Genomic DNA, 244 nt, shown 5'->3' on the forward strand with positions numbered 1-244 from the left:
GTTGCAATACAAAGTTGAGGATGCAGACAGGGGTAAGCAGACACGCGTTTATCTCCTTTTTTTGACCATTTCTTCCTGTTCCTGCAAAAAATAAGCACCTTCACTGCACTGCTTAGACATAGACCTGCCGGGGGATGGGCGCTCATCGGTTCTTCTGATTCCAGGCAAGCTTCCGTTGCTTGCAGATGCATACACCTCCGTGAACTTGGCCCGCGTTGGTCAGATGTCTGTACGGATTGGCGTA

The sequence above is a fragment of the Eimeria mitis genome, genomic scaffold (assembly GCF_000499745.2).
Source record: "Eimeria mitis Houghton genomic scaffold, Emh_scaff104, whole genome shotgun sequence".
Lineage (NCBI taxonomy): Eukaryota > Apicomplexa > Conoidasida > Eucoccidiorida > Eimeriidae > Eimeria > Eimeria mitis.